This window comes from Vanessa atalanta, chromosome 11 (genome assembly GCF_905147765.1).
Source record: "Vanessa atalanta chromosome 11, ilVanAtal1.2, whole genome shotgun sequence".
Classification (NCBI taxonomy): Eukaryota; Metazoa; Arthropoda; class Insecta; order Lepidoptera; family Nymphalidae; genus Vanessa; species Vanessa atalanta.
The window spans coordinates 4,069,100-4,091,345 of NC_061881.1; the positions used below are offsets into that span (position 1 = coordinate 4,069,100).

A 22,246-nucleotide genomic window follows, 5' to 3' on the forward strand; every position below is an offset into this window, starting at 1 on the left:
ACATGCAGCGTGCTTTTAACGCGGCCAGACGAAATGATGCTCAACTGCAAAAGGGAATGTGAACTGTATCGGTTTTACAAAATGGCTGGTTATAAGTGACGGTACACGCGCCTATGTGGCCGATCACATGAAAGATTATCCGAATGCGTGTGAACGCATGCAGCGTTGCGCTACGGATGGGCGGGAAACGTTATAAGGAGATACGTTTTTGCTTACTTGATTGCAATCAAATGAATGATTTCTTATTTAATATTCATAAGAACTTTATTAAACAAAAACGATTATTTAGTTAAGATAATATAGATACAGCCCATCAATTACGTCGGTACAAATCTGATTTGACATTCGTTGAAAGAATAGATTTATTTTCGAGTTTATAATAATTATGATACGTATAAGAAATAGTTAATGTGACATAAGCATCGTTAATTGACATTATTTTGTATATCGTCAATTAATAATCTTATATGCAAAACATTTATTATAAAAAAGCTACGAGAGAACTTTCCTTTGATTTCAGCTGTCGCCAACACATGTGCATACCTATTCGAAGCTCTGTACGATATACGTGCGAAATTGAAATACGACTTTATGTAAATCACGATTGAACTGTTTATCGGGTGGCAGCCACGTGACAAAACAAACGATCACTAAGGTAAATGGTAATTTAAATTTCGAATTCGTTTCCGTCAGCCAACCGTAGATTATGTGAACGGTGTAAATGCGGGCTGTTCCAGCTTACCTGTAACAAACGGAAAAAATCACATTAGTATCAAATTTTCAACCAATCAGAACAGTTTTCGATTATTCAAACGACATCATTGAACATTTGTCGTATGTTTACAGGAAAAATATAATTCAAAAAGTCGTTGTCACTTGTTATCGTGTGACCTGCTGTGTGTTTAGTTCATTCGCTCTGATATGGAGACACGGTCAAGAGTGATCCAAGCTGATAAGTGGGTCAGTGCAGCGGAGGAGATACCTATATTTATGGTCAAGTTCATTGGAGTCATAAAATGTGACGCAGGGGCTCTATATCTTTTTATATTTGACGTAGCATTGATACGGCTACAATTTGTAGATGAAGAATTGTATGGCATTAAATTTTACTATTATTCTGTGAGATTTTTATGTTGCTCCTGGACTTACAATGCAATACATTTATCTTGAAGTAGTAATCATAGCGATCAATCATTTAATACGATACTATGATTACTATGATGATGACTGATGATCTTAAATCATAGCGCCATTTTGGCGCGCGATTTATTTTCAAAGGCTCGCAACAATGTTACAAATCGTACGTCATAAAAATATACATCAAAACGACGCTCTAAACGGTCGGATGGCAATAATAATAAATTTGATAAAATATTAAAATACCGTACAATTATTTAAGACAACAATTAATTAATATGATAAAAACGTAGAAATAGGTTGAATGGACTTTATTCGTTTCATAAACAAAAGATGAATAAAATTAATAAAAATTAATTTATTGCATTTTTATCGTCTACTTATTAAAAACAACATTACGTATTACGAGAACAGGGAGAATATTTTTAAATAGTGTTTTATCTGTAAAGCCAACATACTATACTATGTATGTAACATATCTATAGGAGTAAATAAATATAATGATAAATTTTTAATTGTCAGTGGTCAGACAGCTCAATTATTATTGTGAACTGAATTAACCCATCTTCACAAAACCGTCATGAACATTAAAAACCGTAACCACTTCACAATAACGATGAAGATGTTACCAATTTTCCACGACACCGAAATGATATATCTACCGTGAAATTTCTGAAAATAGACCCCCGTAACTTTTAAATGCCCTGAGAGAGTTATTACATTAATATATTTACCAAACACGCACCTATTATTACTTTTTCATGTACTCGTTTACGCATAAATTAAAAAGATGGCAGTTTTTCTTTTGTCCCTACCCTTATTTGGTATTCATATTTGATATTTTGTTAATACAATAGGACGCGTTTTTAAATAAAAAGACAAAACGTGCTCGTAAGTTACACGAATAAACCTGTTTTCAATGTATGCTGAAGATACAAATTGTGAAAGAGGCAATTGTTCAATATTCATGCCATATCTCTTATCAACCCGCACATCAACAAACTAATATGAACTTTTTTCTATAATACATAAGTGTTTTATTTTAATGAACTCTGAACACATTGCTTCAATTACGGTCATATCGGATGAAATATGACTTAAGTGAGGGATATTAAAGGGCTAGGGGTTTTAAAACGTGAACTTTGTAATGTGTACGCATCGGAGCACCCTTTTTAATTTGTCCCAACTATGGACCATGGCGAAACGGGACTTCAATATAACCTTACCCCAGTTTTTGTTCATCGAAATATTCACTTTTGCGTCAGCTAGCTATATATTATTGTACAATTTAGTCGGAATTTTCGTGTTTCTTATTGCTTCCGCAACGAATTTCGTGCGACCCACAAGTAGAAATGATTGAACCTATCGAGCATTCGCCGGCAGCGGCCGACTCCAATTTAGTTTTTTCGGATTAGATACGGCAAACATAATAACATAATTGCTCTAATAACAGGCTAACCTCGCCGTGCCTTACAATTCACTTTCCAATTTGGTTCATTTTTTTACCCTCGCTCTGTCTAAAACTATTATGATTTATTATCAAATTTTCGTGCAGGCAAATTATGGGCTCGTTTTTCGGCAGTATGCGCGAACAGAGCTTTCTCTTTCCGACTTTCGTTAAGAGTCAATACGGGATAAGGACAGAAATATTTCTATTGTAATTCCTCAGAAACCTCGCGGCGTTACATAGCTTAAGACTTTTGGATGAAATGATTTACGAGGCTTTTTCTAATTAACTCGTAGGAGTAATAATTAGTTGGATTAACATGTTACGCCATTCATATTTTTCAACGTCACTGAGACTATTAAAATAAAAACCTTGACTCGGAATTAATTTGGTCCGGTAGCTTCAGAGAACAATAGCGGATTGCTATGTACCAAAATTAATTTCGACGTAATTGTATAATTTAGATTCTCTCGCAGTGTTTATAATCTACTAGATTGATGGAAAGAATGATAATTTTTATGCGATGTTTTAAATTTTTATAGAGTATTCTTAATTTATATATACACTTACATATATGTATACAATTTATTTCCAGACAGTTTGTTTTTGAAAAAAAAAATACGTTTTTATGGAAAATTAAGGCTCAAGTTTAATATTAACGTCAAAAACATATTGCGGTGTAACTTGGAGTTTGTAGAAAGGTTTGAAATAGTGCTACCGACAAATGTTCATGACAAGCGACTGCATTAAACATGAGTGCTGCTACTAGTATTTACATACATTTAGTTTTCACGTTGGAATCCATAAAATTTCTTAGAAGGTACGAAAATATTCTTATGCAACCTGAAGTTTGAATATTGTATTCAAACGGATTTCAATTTCATTTACCATCATATCTAAAAGTAAAAATATAGTCAGTGGCATACAAAAGTCGAGAGACGAGATGGCCCAATGGTTAGAACGCGTGCATCTTAACCCATGATTTCGGGTTCAAACCCAGGCAAGCACCACTGAATTTTCATGTACTTAATTTGTGTTTATAATTCATCTCGTACTCAGCGGTGAAGAAAAACATCGTGAAGAAACCTGCATGTGTCTAATTTCAACGAAATTCTGTCACATGTGTATTCCACCAACCCGCATTGGAGCAGCGTAGTGGAATATGCTCCAAAACCTTCTTCTCAAAGGGAGATGAGGCCTTAGCCCAGCAGTGGGAAATTTACAGGCTGCTAATGTACAAATTCACATATACATCACATGCATAGAAACTAACGGTTAGTTACTATACTGTGATTTTACTTGCGTTCTGTTTGGTTTATAGATGACCATTTCCTTCTCATGATGAGTATCGGCTTACAGTTCGTCAGATTGATGACGCTTAAGGTTACGGCTTCGTTCTTCAGGGTCGTGGCGTCGATTTATGTTGCCCGTAACCTCCCTCAATAAACGTATACCTAACGTAAAGATTATTATGAATCGGTAGCTTCTGATTTTAATACTATTGAACATACAATCTCTCTGTATAATATTTTAATTATCATTACGTTATAAGCTTCTACCTTAATATATATCAACTAAAGCCTGCAAAATAATATATACTTGATAACTGCTATAAGTAATTTATTCAGTTATTTCATACCAAGGCTTCACGATTTTCAAAAATGTTTTTGAATTTTCATACGAGCGTAAAATTAGTTTTTACATACAGTAAACTGTCAGGGAAGGAAGACAGGTGCGAGCAGCGTAAATTTTTGAGAATATTTCTCGACATTCTAGAAAATTCATTTAATTAGTCAACTACAGGATTTCCCATTAACCGAGCGAATTTAAATAGACACCATTTTACCAATTTGACATGTTTAGATCTGTTCTATAAGAACGAATTCGAATTTGTTCTGGATAACATTATCGTGAAATATTAGATGTGATAAGCGACCATATAATTATGATAACAGTAAAAGTATTATGATGTATGTAAATAAATAGCGTATTACTAGTAAGGCGTCTTAAAAACGAAAGAGATTTCGAACAGAAATGCAGTTAACTGCTATCTACCTTACATACAATTTATTTATTCAAGAGTTAGTAAAGCTCAACTGTTTAACTTAATATACAACGGTATATATCTCAAAAAAATCGTAAAAACATCATTCAACTTATGATTTTTTTATTGGTTATTCGACAGAGTTATAACAAACAAAAAAATAAAAGGGTAACATCAGTTGTTCGCGTTGCATACTCCAGCACAGATATCACGCGTAGTGAGGCGGACAGACCTCCGACAAAAGACTGTGACAATGAACCAAAATAGGGTTGACGACGAAACTTTACTTATAAACTATTAAATATATTTAACGCAATGATACATTTAATACTCGCATATTATTTGTAAAATATTTTCGTCTAAGCATGAAGCGTCCACATGTTTGATTAAGACCGCATTGAACGTCGAAGTATGTAAAAATACTTTTAAGTAAATATACAACTCAATCTAGTTGAAATAGTACCAGTTAGGTATAATACATATCTTAACATACTTAGAATTAGGAGTTACTCTTGTGACCGTTCATGTATATTCGAGTAAAGATAGCACGCGTGGCGGAGCGGAAAGACGTCCGACAAACTTGACAATGAGCGGCTAGGGTTGACAGTTAATATTTACATAATTTTGATTTACTGATATACCCATAGCAACCGAAGATTTAATATCGATTTACGTTTATAACATACTAAGTATGAACCAAAGTTACATTTATAAGCGCTCATGCATATTCTAACACATCGTATTTAGTAGCGGGAAGATCTCCGTCAAAGAAGCGGGTAGGGTTTGACACGAGGTGTTTACATAATTTTGATATATCGCTACCCGTTATGAAGGGTTATTGAAAACAATGAAAAGTCTGGTTACATTGGATTAGCTATTGTATTCAAATGGAATTAATTATGGCAGTTAAATAAATAGAAAAAAAAATCAAATATAAAATATTTAGACGTGTAGTAGCCATTGCTCATAACTATTTAAAAAAAAATATACACATAGAAGCTATAAGTTTAACCTCATGATGAATTTGGTTGTTCTAAATTGATAAAAATCTCTTAACATTTACGTCGAGCTTATCTGTATTTTTATATCTTTCATTTCCTACCAAATTCAACCTTTATTTTTTCGTAATTTTACATAAATTAAACTTGTAACATTTAGTAAATTATTAACATATCATACAAAGATTAAAAAAAAGAACACGCCTTCTAAAATTGTCCTGAGGCATATTGTTTGACCTTGCTCTATTGCTTCTATTTTAAATTTAAAAAAAAGAACTTTTTATATTCATTTAACTATAGGTATATTAATACAAATGCATCGTTTATTTAAGAACTAATAAGAAATCGTCAACCCTATTACTACCGCGTCCGACACAGCCGCCCGGACACGTTTCAGGATCATGAATTATGGCGCGAGCCGATGTGACTTTTCAATTTGAAATCATCAACCTGGAATTAATTTCATTTTTGAACCCCATTATTTCTGTTATCTACAAGCGAAATCGCAATATGCGAATTTCATATTATTGCAGATTCAACAAAATTTTCTGCGGTAAAACGCAAAATGAAACGAATGAAAATGCTGAAATCAATTGTTATTGATTTCACTTCATTGTTTCAAAACTCACATGTTTTTTTGTCCCAATACTTTTTTATTTATGCCTTTAAAACATTGTAATCGTTTATGTAATAATAATATTTACACCAATTTAAGAAAAACCGATTTTAAAGCTTAAACTGCAATTACTCATGTTCACGTAGAATATACACATCGTCGCAAACTAATGATACATTTTAAAAAATAGATTGTAATTTATCAGTCTGTGGGATTAAAAATCTAACGGAACCATGTTGGATTCGTATGTATTTCACAAATCTGTCAGCGACGATACCCACACTGTGTGTCGCTACACTATTCATAGGCCGTCTATTCGGTTCGTAATCGTTACCGGTGTTGACGAAAGCCGCGCCGAAATAGATGTCGTACCGATAAATTTTATTCAAAATAAAACTCATCCGTTTATTTCGAAGAAAACGCGCGGCGGGTTTTTGTTGTGATAATCGGGGGTGTTCAGAAATTTTTTGAGCCGTAGTCGCCTAGGCGCGGACGTTGACCCGAAATTCTTCCGTAATTTATAGCTATCTATGTTTTCACGGAGCGTATAATCATCACATGATTATAGGCGACTGCGATAAATTTTGTCTTTCGGCAGAATTCTTTTCTTTATCTAAATGTGCTGCGTATCTTTTACGTATTTTGTAAACTAAAAATCGATGTCCGGCCATTTCGGAATGTCAGAAAAGGTATGCTCGAATCCCTAAAGAGGAACCTTATAACAAAGCTAATATTAGACAATCATTTCCTGTCAAAAGGGTGGCCCCACCCCCCTGGCGGGCGGGGGTTGAATGGAAATACCTCCTCGTCTCTCCAGATTTCGCAGTCGCGGTGTTCGAGTGTGAATCTGAATTCTTATTTTTTGCTTTAACTGTGATGAATGGATTTTTAATATCCTCCTGCAGCTGTCTGGATACGTTGGTCGTATGATGAAAAATACACTCCCCAAATTTGTGTATTTGTACTTAGCTCTATTTATTTGGCAATATATTGGTTATTGATGAAATAAACATTATTATTATTATATAAGATTAAATGTGCTCTATGAATTAGTCAGAACTCGTAACATTTCAATAATTGTTAAAATCTTTCAAATATTTTATCCATGGACCATATAGCGAAGCGTTAACGATTTTATAGTGTTATTTAAACGAGGACATTGAAAAATAAGTGCCTCCGTCATGTCGGATGTGGTCCGGACAGGCAACAAGACATCAGCATCCAAAGACGTCTCAATACAAGGGCTTACGGTCTGCAAAAAACGTGCCGGCCGGTCTCACGGCACGACTCTATTACTCCGCCGCGAATAAATAAAACATGATGGGCCGTTCCCCGCACATAATGTATACACAAACCCACGCAAGCTCTAAACCTCTATTATAATGAGCGTAAAGGTCGAAATGGAGCAAATATTCCTATTTCTCGGCGCTGCCTACCGTACGTCGTGTTACATGTGAGGTTGTTACTCGATCCTGATTCAGATTCTGATTTGATTCGCTCTCCTTTTTTCAACTTGTAACAATAATCATTACCTGATCTGAAATATTTATAATCTCCGACTATGGTGTGATTGATTATATTTAGTGCCACGTTGATATTATAAAAATTCTCTTACGACGCAGTATTTAAGTAAGAAATCAAACACTACATAAATATATGTACATGATTAAACAAGCTGATGCTTTATTTATCATCAGTTCGCAGTTTATCTTTTAAAATAATCAAATAGAAATCGATTTTAGTAGTCTATATCTGTCCTGTTAAAGTAATCGATTTACAAATTGTGTATCGATATATCGAAATCGTAAAGCCGAATACAACGTGGGTGTTCGTTGCGAAAATTAAAATTGCATGCACGTATACAATAAAAGTAGAAAGGCCAACGACAGTTAAACAAAAGACGGCAGGTGTTTGTTTTCGATAACGCATTCCTTGTTAGTTGGGTCAAAGCTAAAACTTTGATTGAAATCGACTTTAAGATATTATGAATAGTCGATCAATCTTAATAAATTAATTTAATAAATAGTGCATTCAGTTAAACACGTGTGGGTGACATTATTAGAAGTAATTGATCATGTGAGTAAATATTAAAATGGTTTTCATTATAAGACGGAGAACTTTTTGTGGTCTTTTCCCGGTCTTTTTTTAATTTTTCTGAAACTGTGACTGTCTGTCATATGTTTCACAATTTGGGATTTAATTGCTAGTGGATGTTTTATATTTTATTTGGTGAATAATAATTCCCAATATTACTTCTAGGTATGTTGCCAATAATGATATATAATAAATATGCCAATAATGATGATAATTCTCCAATACGACTTTTGCTTCTAAAAAATATTACGATATATTTTTTTCAGATCATTAATTTGACACCAATATAAATAATCTCACGGTACGTCACAACCTTTAGTATGTGTCTGACATTTCGCTCTGTGTGTGGCGTCCATGCATAGATTGCCTAATAGCACCGACGCCCGTGCAGACCACAATAAAAACATGTGACGAAGCGTCGGTACATTAACGCGCCCGCCATACTTGGCACCGCGCTAGCTCCGCCCGCTGGCAGCGAATCGCGAGATATCAATAGAGATGGACGTTATATCGATATAAGATTTACGCATTATATAAGTTACCACTTCCTTACTTGTATAGATGTAAGATCTAATGCAGAAGCCGGTCGGTATCGATTGAGATTGGTATCATATCGCTTTATAAACCGTCAACGGTAGGTAATAGGAATGCCGAAGATAACAAGAGATAATTCAGTACTCGATAAGAAACTCCCTTAATAAATCGAAACGTCAAACCTGCTATAGTATAGTTAAAAGTATGGAATTTTAATATCTTACTAAATACTCGAACAAAAAATAGTAATTTCGATTATACTTCTACGCCCTTGTCCCTGTCAGTTTCACTTTGAGAAATACATATATTTATTTTAAGTTGCTGTCAACTCTTGGCACAACTAAGAGCCATTAAGCAAGAATTGAACTGAATCCTAGATTATGTTATTAACCCTTATCTTAAATAAGACGTTTGTCTAATCTAGACAGTCGATAAAATTGAATTTTATTACTATATGTATGGTAATAAAATTTCACCAAGACGCACATTGTTGTACGGTGACTTCTATGAAAAAGAATTGTAGCCGATCGCAAATTAGAAAAGGGACTGGTAAAACAGGAGCAGCTGTCGACTCGTTTGGAATATTATAGCCTCAAGATAAGTGCACACAATATTTAAACGCTCAAAGGCTTTGCAATAACAATAAATTCGAATGAAGTCATGTTAAATATTTAAACACGCAAAAGTAAACAAAAAACTGATCGATTACTTTTCTTGATGAACCCTTTAGTCGTTGTGTTTAATGGTTCATAAAAATATTTAACTATAAGTTAAGCCAGTCTCATAACTACCTCATTTTTCTTCGAAGATTTATTATCCTGATAATCTAATATTGAAAAATATAATTAGTATAAATTAATATTCCAATACCACTAGGTATATTTATAATCGACAACTGATATTAATCTCATCACTACTAACTAACGTTTTGTTAAAATTTAAACGTGTACGCGCTGCCTAATTCTATCATTGTTTTTCGAATTTCTACAAGATTAATGATAACAGCGGCTGAGAATTCGTACTACAATACCACTGCCTATGATCCCTGGCACGTAAACCACACGGCTGTTCCCTTAATTCAATCCACTTGGCACTCAATAACAACTCTGCAATCGAAAGTAGCATAATAATTTGTGGCTCACTGGCTCATTTAGTATTAATTAAAGTTTAACCTGAAAGCTTCTGACAGTTTTCACAACAATGTTGCGTTTTAATGGCGGTTTGATACGTCATTGTGTTATAAGAACGCTGTGTTTGAACGTATAATTAAAATTCTACTGTTTGTTTCCCGTCACCCGCATTGTTTAAACATCTATTTTTGATTGCATATTATTTTGGAACTACCAATTAGTTAGCAAATTGTCCTTAAATTATAATAATTGGAAAAGCCGTTAAGGAATTATTATATATAATTATTATATAACTAAAACAAACGCCCAAGAATTTTACAAAGAAATGGTATCGGATATCGTCAAGGCAATTAATTGAGTGTACCCACAACTAAGGAACTGTTATGACAGCAGCATACGAGAGGTGGCACATTTTGTCAGCTGAGGATATAGTAGCGACTAATATTTATTTATTTATAACATAGAGGGGTTGTAAATTAGCGTTGAATTTACTGTGCAGCGAAGAAGCGGCGCAGTTTATTTTCGGCGCACGCGCATGATTTAAACAGTTCCCAGCGCGGTTGGAAATTGAAGCCAAAATTGGATAGTCGTTGTAGAAGTTTTTGTCGCTTTTTATTTTCCATATACTTATTCAAGTAACTTTTACTCTAGTTTTCGAGTAATTATTTAGTCATTTAAATAATAATGAAGAGGGTCACTTAGAAAATGTATTAAAATTTAAAGCCTCAGTCACAACGGTGTTATTATCTTAAAGCATATTCTTTTTGCATTTAGTAATAACATGCATTGCTATCAGTTTTATATCTAAGTCACGAAAACGGCATATCTACGTCCACTTAATATTATCCGACATACGTGACCTTAATCCTTTTTGATCTGGTAGCTTTCGCTCGAGATATTTCTGTTACAATATAATAATATAACAGTTGCGCAATTCTACTAACACGGTACTAGTGTTTTTGTTCAGTAATGAAATTGACCTTTATACCATAAAGACAAACCGCCTATGAGAAACTATATCGTGAAAGTTAAATAAATAAAATTTATTTAATCATCGCTTACTGAGCATTATATTCTTTAACCTTTTATAGACTTCAGATCATTAAGAGTCAGATATAGCGAAACGAACACATTAGTGACGACATTGTCAGAATTTACGACGCGTAGCTGTTATAGCATCGAAAGAAAGAAATTTCAATAGCTTAACGTCTGTTCGAGAACTAAAGACATAATTTATATTCTTCTGGAGGGCGCTTGACTTATGCTATGCGTATGATGAGTAATTCAGCGTTCGTTAACGATGACAAATGATTAAAAAATACAGCAAATTGGCACTAAACGTGCAAATTAATAGGAATAGTCGTCGAATGTGATAAACGGGATGTGAATAAATGTTTTGTATTGATTAGCTTGAAGAGTTGCGTCTATGGTAATGGTTTCACCTGCCTCAAATGTACCTACGTACGGACCAGTGTAATTGTACTTCGAAGCTCTTTAGGAATGCGTATGAATAAAGCAATTGAATTGATAAATTATTTCTAATTTACGCTCATTGCTGTTTGAGTTACGAATCCAAAGTCGACTGTTAAACATTTTTTTTAAGTTCCCCTTTTATTTATGTTGCTATTAACGGTAATAGTATCCGTCAGTTAGTAGGCAGGAAGGTAAATGTGAACCGCATGCATATCCAAGAAAATATTTTGCGGGGAAGCTTTTTAATTCCACTAAAATGTTTTACTAGCCAGCTTGTACTAAGCACAAAGAAAATTCTAGCACATTCTAGAGCGAGGCGCGAACGCGGCGGTGACACGCTATCGCGAAGCCACGCTCCGAGGACATAAATCAACAGCGCGCTTGTTTTACCAATAAAATTGATTCTTTCGGATCAGAGCGATCGAGGCAACGCTTATATACAACCTATATTTTTCCTTTGCTTTTAAAAACCACAGTTTGAATTTAGAACGATTTATTAAAACAAAGAAAATGCGTAACTCACAAGTATGTGTAATATTAAATAAAAATAATATTTATGTATAATAAAAGAATAAATAACTTATCGAGAACAAGCGACCTTTACGAAAAAGTATTTGAAGCATGTCAAAATATCGACGGCGAATCGAATTAAATTTTTATCATTGTGGACTGCTGCAAATTTTTTATCGTCAATCTAAACAGAATCGATCAAGTTTACGGTGGAATTGTTTTGTATACGTATTATATGGTTTTGATATAAATCAATGTATTCAATTATCAATGACTGGGCCCGCTATATAGGATCTATTTATCGGGAACACATTAAAGCTCACGCGTGCCAAACATTGATAAGTGAAAAATCGTACGCAGTGACAGCTACTCATTGTGTTTCGATCCATTGTATAGGATATAGCAGATACGTGAACTAATACGACTCATCACTAGAATTATCTGATTTTAATTCACGTATGATAATCGACTAATAGAAAATCAAAACGCTATTTGTGAATATGAAACGTATTCGCATTCAATATGCATCGTAAACATTGTGGTTTTCGATTAGATAGTCGTATGGTTTATTAATTTATGATCGTAAAATTCTAATAAAGTTTATGGTTTTATTTAAAAACAGCTCGCAGACGTGATTAATGTTTTTTTTTAAATATATAAAGAGATAAACTATTTTATAGAGCATTGAGGGTTTTTTGATATAGAGATTTTACTGTGATATACATTTTTGATCAAAGTAATTGATTTTTCTAGAAACTTAATCTAGTATTTTTATCTATATAATAATAATAATAAATTAAGGCAAGACTCAAACTTAGTATCATTTTCGTGATGCTTTGTAGTGCTCTGAGAGTTCATTTTTTTTTAAATAACGTACAGTTATAAAATTTTATTTTTTTACTTCATAAATCAGAAATATTGGGATTGATTTCTTTAAATATAACAAGACCACCATCATCACCTCAACTCTGCCACAATAATCGATATAGGTAAACTATTTCTTACGTTTCATCGCCAATTAAAGATTTTATATGTTATATCTTTTGTGCCTACAATGACATATGTACAATAAAATGAAGATATATACATATAACCAAACGCCTCTGTTTACATTTCTCTGTTTACGAGTAAATATCTGAGCGACAATTCGTGTGTACCTAGTGCTGGTTTTATTATTTATTAGACGGAAAACAGAACAAACTAACCAAAAGTGTCCACGGTACGGAAGCAGCAGGAGGCAAAGGGAGAAAATAAAGTGAAGTAAAGAAAATAGAACGACGTGAGACGAACTATGAAACTATGGAGAGTGCATTCAGCTATATAAATTTCCTTCAACACACCTACTTTAAAATTATTTTTGACGATTAAACCTTCAAAGTAGTCATATTTATTTATTTTTATATTATTAATGAAGTACACAAACACTTAATAAAAGCAGGTCCGATTAAAAGAAAATTTAAATGCATTTTTTTTAATTTATATTTTTAAACGATCAGGTTGATGTAATTATTGCGTGTGATACATAAGCCGATAGCTTAAAATGCAACTCCACAGTTTTCAAGTGACGTGCGAGCGAGAAGGCAACATCCGTTAAGGAAAGCGTGGCAGGAAAACGGGACAAAAGGATGGTTTGTAGTCGCGCTCGCAAAACTCCCGTGGGCTGCTTCTATAAGAACACATATGTAGGTCTAATGTCGATCAAAACTATTTTAAAAGAATTTTAAGATAAGAAAACTAAGAAAAACTTAAAAGTGATTTATTAATTAATACTTACAGCACGTAGTAAAATTTCGAAATGAATTATAGCGTTTTCAAATCTTAATTTGTATTGCTGATATCTTTATGGCGGTAATACTCATTTATATCAAACGTAAACGATCAGTATTAAAACTTTGTACAAAATATCAGCTTTAAGCGCTTTACATTTTATTCTTAACAATTCTATTGAATGTTATTGTGCTTCAACGTCTAGTATTTTTTAGTGTTATAGGACCGCTGTTATAAATAATGTCAATATAAAGCTAGTGAATATTTAAAGCGATTCAATAAAAATAGATGAAATTGGAACACCTAAAAAAAGTCTGTACCATAATGTTTTTTTTAATATTTGTATTAGCAAATATGGCTTTAAAAGTTTTCTTTTTGCTTTAAGCACTAAGAGCTGTGGTAAATAACACGAACAAGAAAAAACAATGAGAAAAGAGATACGGAAACGAAATTTGCTTTGTCATAAATCGTGAAATGTTTCCGACTCTTTGCCTTATTACGAAAGAATTCTGCGTCTACTTTATGGAGTTTTTTTTGGTATTAATTAAGTGACAAGCAATTAAGTGTTTTTTGTTTTCGTTTTATGATTTTCAACAATCTATTTGAATAAGGTTACGTTATCTGTACTCTATCAATTTTTCCTTAGTTTAAAGATATTTCTATCGTTCTATTTTTACTTCTATTATAAGTGTTTAATTCATTAAATCGCAAGAAATAATTAAATTTACAAACTTAAGTTATAATATTATGTTCCATTAGACATATTTGTATAATATCATTGTCGATTTTGAAAATAAATCTGTTTTGTTTTGTAACGGTGATTACTCCATTAAAAGAACAAATGTTTTTTTTTTTTTTTTAAATAAAGAATACTAAGGCAGCTGTACAAATCAAACTTTTGCCTATTATTAAAAACGGAAGAGCTTAAACGTTTCGCTCGACACAAATCCCTTGCGTAAAGATTCCATTAAGAAAATCAAAAAAGGTCTGCTCAGTTCACGGCTCGCGACTATTTTCATTTAGCAAAAACAACCCATAAATTGTCATCTTAACGAGATCTCTGTTTTTGCAACATTCGCACCCTTGGTTTGCCTAGTCACTAGCACTCTGGTGATGGCCTTGTTACTTGGGAATTATTGCGTCAGCAGCTGGTAAGTTATGTACTAAAAATTAAAAATAAGTTAGTTCGGTGTAACAATAAATAAATAATATAAATGTATATTATATTTTTTCTGTCAGAATCTATATTCTGAATCGCCTGCATAGATGCAGTGTTTTGGCACGCAAAACGGGCGCATGCGTGTCAAGACATCAGACGCTGCGCGCGAGTGCGTGCACCCGCCTGTTATTTATTGCCTCACCGATGAATTCGCTTTGTTTATAACATCTTTCATTCGAGGGCTAAGTAAAAAGCTTATGAATATGTTATTGGAGTTCTTTGCATTTGTAATGAGGAATTAGTCGTAAAAACTTGTGGACTTATGTTTATAAATCGAGTGATAATTTATATTTATTATTCTCAAGTAGCGAATGCAAATATTCAGCGAATAAATAGTCAATAAAAATCGCTTATCAAGTCATAACTTCGATACCAATCTACTGAGAATTGGCATGAAGCGAGTTTACTCTCGAGTATGATAATTAAAGAGCCGTTTCACAGTTCGGGCACCCGTCACGTGATACCATTGCCCAAATTATCCGGGCATCGTGTCATCTTGTCCCAATCCAATATGGCGCCATAAATCCTCGAAGGGGGCGAGGTGGCGGTGGAGGGGGTACGTCACTCAAACTTTCTCTGTACTCCGTCTTACGCTCTCGTCTTACGGACTTGGGGTTGGTACGGATAGAATCTTAGAGATCGTACGATATATATTTTGTAATTAATACAGTATTAACGACGTGACGCTTGTACATTAATTTAAAGCTTTAATCAAATAAATATAACAAGATGTATTAGTGAAGTCGTTTGTATTTCGGTTGCGAATCTATTTCCTAGCCAGGTTGAAACAAGTCACAAGTTTAATGAAATACGATCTATTATATAAGTACCAGTTCCAGTTTTTTTTTATATTAAAAGTTTTTTAAAAATCTATGTGCTATCGCTACAGGGCGCGGTGGCGCGTTCAAGGAATTCTCAGATAGAGTTCGAGAGGTGGGATGAGTAATCTCTTTTGTTTTTCTAAGAACATCGGGCCGGGCCGGCCTTGTTCGATTATCGGTTTGTATTCTATACAACCTTCGGGATTTTGAATCATATAATTCGCTTTGATATATATACTCATCGCTGTTTATAATTTTCGTAATGTTAACTTAGTTTTGTAAGCAAATAACTTCGTAATATGTTTAATTTACGTAATGAGTAAAACATTAAATAGATTAATTGAAATCCGGTAAAGTCATCTCGTAAAAAAATTAGTCATAAATTATATATTATTACGTATAAAATGCTTTCCAATAACATTTATATTTATATGCTCAACGTAAATAAATCCACTAATCAAAGCAATTATTTAATATGTCTGTAAAATTGTCTAGTATAATTATTTATTAGATTTATCGTAGTTGAATTAAATGTCAAGATATTAACGACTGGTAGACAAATGTATAGATTTCAACATAATTTCAGTTGATTTAATAAAATCACATTTATAACATTTTTAAATGTAATTAAACTTACACGTATCTTATTTCCGTTCGTACGAAGTTCATTAAAATCCACATGTTCCATTATTTACATAAATAATTAGTTACATATTTACAAAAATATATTACTTTACATTAAAGTAACCTTATAAATTTGTCGGATCGTGTTATTATTTTAATTTTATGTATAAATAAAATACTTTTATTAGCTGGGAAATGTCACAGAGGAAGCTATACAGTGTTCCTTATAATGTTATCTTTTATAGCGTATATTTAATATTCAAATTCACACATGCTAGTGTTCAGTTATAACCTAGTTTGCATTTACAGTTACGAGATTAAATGTCTCAAGCTCTCCGCTGACCTTAATGAAATTTTGCACACAGCCATATGAGCGGGGCGAGATACTAAACGCTAACCCGTTACTTCTATAAACAGGCAGCACCAGATTAATTACTTTATTGTGTAAGCGCGGAGCGAATCTTAAGACTGAAATGAAATGCGATACGCAAATTTCATAATCTATATGCGTGTTTCGGTATAAATAAATTTATACTTTGATACTCACGCTTAAGGTATGTTTTACATTGTTATTGTGCGTTTATAGAATAATCTATCCATCGGCTGTTACAATAATTGAGGCATCATAAAGTTAACATAGCGAGACTAAGCAGGCCTAACCTGACCGCAACACGCACTACTAAATAATTCCGAACGATCGTAAAGTAGGAAGGTATTTTATGACGATATTACTGTTATGAAACATATTTATTGGAGGTGGTTTTTAATTGTATTTTGTAACATTGTTATTTCTTTAATTAGTGTCGATATAATTTAATTAAATTGAACGTTGTTAAATGAAACGCATACCTCGTTTCGTTATTTATATATACACAAACTCCTGTACTGTTAGCACGTGAAAGCACCCAATTTAACTACAGTAGGTACTTGTACGTATGACTAAAAATTGCGTGATAACATAAAAGCAACTTATATAAATTATCTCTGCCCCGACCAGCATTGAATCAACATTTTAATTTAGTGGGGAACAATAAAAGGAATTTAATCAAATTAAGCGACGTATAATCTCGTTACTCTCGTGACCACACACTATGCAATAAGAGTACCTATTGGTTTTCAATATAGCGACAATCCATCACACCGTCTTAACTCACCGGGGGTCGACTATATTAGACAACCTTCGTCAGACGAGTTTGCGCCTTAGTTAGGTATTACCCGGACACATACGTCGTTACGTGCGTAAAATATTATATCATTACACTCAGAATTGATTAAGAGATTAACATAATATGACCAATTTAGATTGACCTTTTATGATCAATTAAAAATGGGCAAGGTTGTTTTAATGATTCATTGGTAGGTGGTTTTTAATATATTGACATGTTTGATGTGTGAATGTATAAACGTCCTGTACTAAACGGATATTTAGAAGGACAACAATCTGCTTGCGTCATTTGACCTTTGATTGATTCCAAAGATATGTCTAAATATTTCAATGCTCTAAAACGCTTAAATTGTATAGAAAACTTGCTCACACGTGAAACCATGAAAGCGGTTGAAGAATTCATTGTCTACGATAACTTAAAAAGAATCATATTCCGTGGTTTACTGCGTCATAAATTATTTTAGAATCACATTAAAGTAACAAAACGAAATTGTACAACAACTCGCTCGTAATTGCGTATTATCTTATTCATTATAAGTATTGTTTTGTCTATGGGTAAAAACTAAAAATGCAGAATTAGAATGCGTGAAGCAACATTTTCGGATAATATTTTCAAGTTTAACTATTCTACATTATACCTTATATGAAAGTAATAGAGCTCAAAGCGATTAAAATAGTCAAATATACTCTGGATCCCCGCTGCTTTGAAAAGTATAACGGCGAAAAGATCATGCGGTTTAACATTTCAAGTTTTAAGTTAGAATTTATTATGTCCATAATATAGCTTATTGTTTTAGACAAAGCTTGAAACTGTTTAGACATTTTGCGTAATTCTTAACAATGTGGTTCCTACCATGTTCCAACACGTGTTGTGAATTTCGACCATATCTAAGTTTTGCCAAATTAAATGGTATTTCTTGTGTTAAAATAGCGCACGAAATAGTTTTACAAATTATTTCCTGTAATTAATTCGGTAATTATAATTTACTACAATTTTTAAATCATTATAATGTTGTAAATTTTTATTCAATTATAAACTCTTCGATATGGAATATAAATATAAATACAGCGAACAGTTACGGCCATAGAGACATTATACTGCTGGACTTTTATAACCACGACTGATCAATTTGAGGGCACTTCCTTGAACCTTGCCCAACCATTTACAAATGACCCTCCTAGCTATGATTATTGTTAATCAAGAATCCAAAACGGAAAGGTCTAATAAAGTTTGTTACAATTCTTTAGTTTAAGGTCGCTGTCAGACCGTTGGTATTCGAATTTTAAAAAAGCCGAGACAACAATGTTAACCCGACTATCGTATATTTTATGGCTGCAGTGATGAGGCGTGAGAATTTTTAATGGTCAGACACAGAGTAGCTATGCACAGATATGGCTTTAACTATTCAATATAACCTGTGACATATTTGACATATGTTTTTAATATTTACTTCAATGGTTGATTACTTCAAATACTCAAGTCTATACCTACTTTGTAGTGTATCTAGAGCAGAGGTGGCAGAGTTATAGAAAAAAGACCTAATATCTCAAATGTCAAAATGTGACATTGAGTGATTTGTAGCTAAGCTCCGCCTGTCCCGTGTTTCAAACATCACCGCTCGGGGCAGACAGCTGAGCTCTAAGCCGTAAGGGAGCAAGCGAGTCGCATACACCCATCCCGCTCGCGCTCACAACGAATGCCTATCTTCATCTCACACGTAGGTTAAGACTATCCCATTCTATAAACGGCACTACTATTACATGGTATACTTACCTGAGAGCTTTTGTGTAAAAGTTCAACGCTTTTTACCGTTGCAGTTTGTATCTAAAGAGATTTTGTTGGAGGAGCGTTGCACAAGGGATTTTGCGCTTTTGTATCGTAGTTGTGTACCTCCTGTTTTTTTATTCGTGAAAATAGATAATTAGAAAATCGGTTATCGATTTTTGTATATAAAATAAATAATAAAAAATAAACCTATCGTTTCAAGGAATATGGATTACATGAATATAGTATAGTGGGTTCCATTTCCAGACTCATTCGAAATTAATAAAAAAAAAAATGAGTCACACCATAAACTATATATAGATTTTATTAGTAAATAAATATGGACTAAAAGATAAAATATAATAAACAAAAGCTAATAAAGTTATTACAAGGCGGCCCTTATAACATAATACATCTACTTATGTAAATTAGACCGGCGCATCATCGAAATGGTAGCTAATGCTTACGATAAATGTCCAAATGTATCGTATGAACACATTTACTCTACTTAATTGCTTATTTAACATCTGGTTTTAATGAATGGCTGCTTATGAGTAGGTTGGATTATGATATTATGTTTTATATCATGACTAGTAGCTCGCCCTTGCACCACACAGGTAGCTTCAATAAAACATACTAAAATGATTGCGTTTAAACGAACAATTCGAATCAAACATTTCACAAAAAGTTTTTATTTAAATTCTCATCATGTTTGCATAAAAAAAAAATGATTCGATTTGCAAAACGGATTCCCCTAATGACATTGATTTGCATAACATATACCGTTATGTTAATATTAAAAAAAAATGTTGTCAAGCAGATGCTTCGTTGTCCATCGAATCTGTCGTCTGAGTATGGATATAAATAGGTCCCTTTAAGTGGCAAAGCTCGCCGACGACCCTTCGCCCTTCCACTGATAACATCGCATTAGGGCACTGAGGAAAAAGTCGCCGACCGCTACTGGTTTTCGTCATATTGAATGACAGAGAATATAAGTTTGTACTTAATGTAAGATAAAATTCTTGTTCTATATTTGTTTCAATTACTCTTATAGGTTTTTACTTTCTTTAAATATACAGGATGTATATAATAATAAAAAATATAGTTACATTAGTATTGCAATATTGAATAACAATAACCGCAATGAATGTCCCACCATTGGGTAAATTTTGGCCTTATCTCCTTTTAAGAAGGTTGGCGTTTAACCGCGCTATTCCACCTCGGATTGGTAAATAATATATATTTTATTATTTACTTTACCTTATACATCTACTTGTCTTAAGATTATCTATTAAATAAAAGATTTCTGTTCATGTTTTCTCTCGAACGAGATGAATCAAAAACTCAATTGAAGCTCTTGAGCTGTAGGTGCCTACTGCGGGGATATTAATGGACAATCTTCGGTGGGACCCGCGTGTTCTTATCAATGGACCAATACGTTTTTTTTATAAAATAAAATAGTAGAAATTGAATTTATAGACAGCAACTTCGTCATTGTTAGTATTAGTTCGAACACCCATTTATATTTGCTTTGCAATACGACGGACAACATATCTAATTAAATATACGAATATACAATTTGCAAGCGAGTATTTTAATAACATTGATATTATTACAATTTGATTTTAAATATTGTACAAAAATTAAAATAAATCTTATAAAAATGTGCTCCATAAATATCACTTTAATGAAATGTTTACATAAATCATTATATTTGATCAATTATTATTTTAACAAATTAAAAATGTTCAGATTAAAAACCACACACACACACACATACACATAATTAAATTGTAAATAAAGCTTTTTTTCTTATTAAATAACTACGTGACAGTTAGCGAGGTATGAAATAAACACATAAGTACCTGATTATCTTTCAACACATCGAATACCTTAAATACATTCTGATGATAGTGCCTTCATTAATATATATTGTAAAAACATTCGTCGAAAAATAAAATCTTAAATGACATAATGATACTCGACATCTTTACACGACATTTTCGTATAATCATTATAACGTTTTTGCAATTAAAATTGTCATAAAGTTACATAAAAGTATTTAATAAAGATATCGTTAATTGAAAAATAAGGTTAAAAATAATTAAAAAATAGTCTTGAAAATGTATCAAGTAGTCTGAAAATTAAATGTTTGATAGGAGGTGGACCAACTAGATATAATATTGTTGCCGAGTAATTTAATTGCTAATTTGATGAGTCATATTTAATAACTCGGTGGCTGGTTGATCCAAATGATAAGCGTGTTTACGCCTACTTCCTATCTTCGAATTGTTTGTGTATGGTTACATACGCGTTGAGCAGGTGCTTGTAATCATACTTGTTTTGCCTTCGAATGCCTTGATACCGAGTTCTGTTCCACGTGTTCAATATTAGATAATAACATACAAAGGTGATCAATGATATACATTGTTTTTAATTGCTCTTGTAGTGATTTAACAATGTAATATTTTATGTTTTGTTCATGATGGCTATATAAATTGGTATGTGTATATTCAATAATAGAAAACCAACCTATATAGACAGGTTAGAAAATTATGATCTTTACCAAAAGCACAGATTTAAAGCCGAGCAAGCACTTATTTTGATGTTCTCAATAAATGTTCAATTTACCTCATGTTCGTGGTGAGGTAACGTACCGAAAACCATACGGTGTATGAAATTTTGTCACATATAACCAACTATCTACCGTGAGACAGCGTAGTGGATTAAGCTCCAACCACATTTACGAGGAGAGTAGGTCATATTCTAGTATTAGAATAAGCAGTGTTTTTTAAGAATATATAAAATGAAAATCAGTTAGAGTACACAACATTATCCAATAGTGAATTCTCGTCACAAATCGTTCGATTCACAGCACTTATTCCGTAGGCGTTAAATCCGC

At 32.9% G+C, this 22,246-nt stretch overlaps 1 protein-coding gene across 2 annotated transcripts in view; it reads right to left on the reverse strand.

Moving 5' to 3' along the window:
* The window catches only part of LOC125067158 (homeotic protein antennapedia-like), a 162,931-nt gene that overhangs the window by 39,155 nt on the left and 101,530 nt on the right, over nucleotides 1-22,246 (reverse strand). The window lies entirely within an intron of this gene.